Raw genomic sequence first — 933 nt, 5'->3', positions numbered from 1 at the left:
GGGGGCACCGCAGAGGCTGTGTGGGAAGCCAGACAAGACTTCCTCAGAGTCAGGCCTGACCCAGCTCCCAAAGGGGCAAAAGCGGAAGAAGGGGCACCGAATAGAGAAGTGCGGGTGGGGTGGTCTGAGCTTGGGGCCACTGGCCTGAAGGTGGCGAGCCCAGCCAGCCTGGAGCCCTGGCCCAGGGGGCGGCCCCTCCCGGGGGCCGGGCGCTGCAGCCGGGAGCTGCAGGCAGAGGCTCAGGGGGAGGTGTCAGCTGCAGGCAGAGACCTGGGCTCACTGTGGAGTCTCTGCGACTCGAGCCCGGAGTCCCCCCTCACAGCAAGTTTAGGGGAGCCAGCCCCTCAGGGCACCTGCCACCCCAGAGTCCTGAGCCCTGGGCCGTCCAGGCCCTGGCCCATTCGGAGGGGGCCCAGCAGCCTGGAACCTTCTGCCCCCACAGAGGAGGGTAGGGCCATGCTGGTGGGAGGAGCAGAGGTTGAGGTGGGAGCGCCCCAGGGCCCTGTCTGTACATGGGGATCCTTGTGGGGTCCCAGCAGACAGCGCCGGGCTGGGCAGGCAGCACCAGGGGTGAGGAAGGGGTGCGGTCGGCACGCTGGGTGCTGGCAGGGGGGCGGCACCCACAGGCACCATTCTCCTCTGCAGGCGGCCCCGCTGACCGGGAGAGCCCAGAGCGATCCTTGGAGACTCTGCAGAGGGAGCGGCCTTCACTGACCCCCAATGTAAGGCTGACCCGGGGTGGCCCTGCGCTGGGGAGAGGGCTCCTCCCTCTTGGGTCTCTGCCCACGGCTCTTGGGGTGCAGTGTTTGGAACCTGAAGCTGAGCCCCTCCCTTGCACAAAGCAGTGGGCAGAGGGTGGCCAGGCCAGGGCTGTGCCTGGGCAGTGGCAGCCACGGGAGGCCTGTGTTCTGTGCGGGCCACGCAGCCTTAACG

Source organism: Myotis brandtii, unplaced genomic scaffold (genome assembly GCF_000412655.1).
Source record: "Myotis brandtii unplaced genomic scaffold, ASM41265v1 scaffold691, whole genome shotgun sequence".
Classification (NCBI taxonomy): Eukaryota; Metazoa; Chordata; class Mammalia; order Chiroptera; family Vespertilionidae; genus Myotis; species Myotis brandtii.
Note: the sequence above shows the minus strand (reverse complement) of the source record.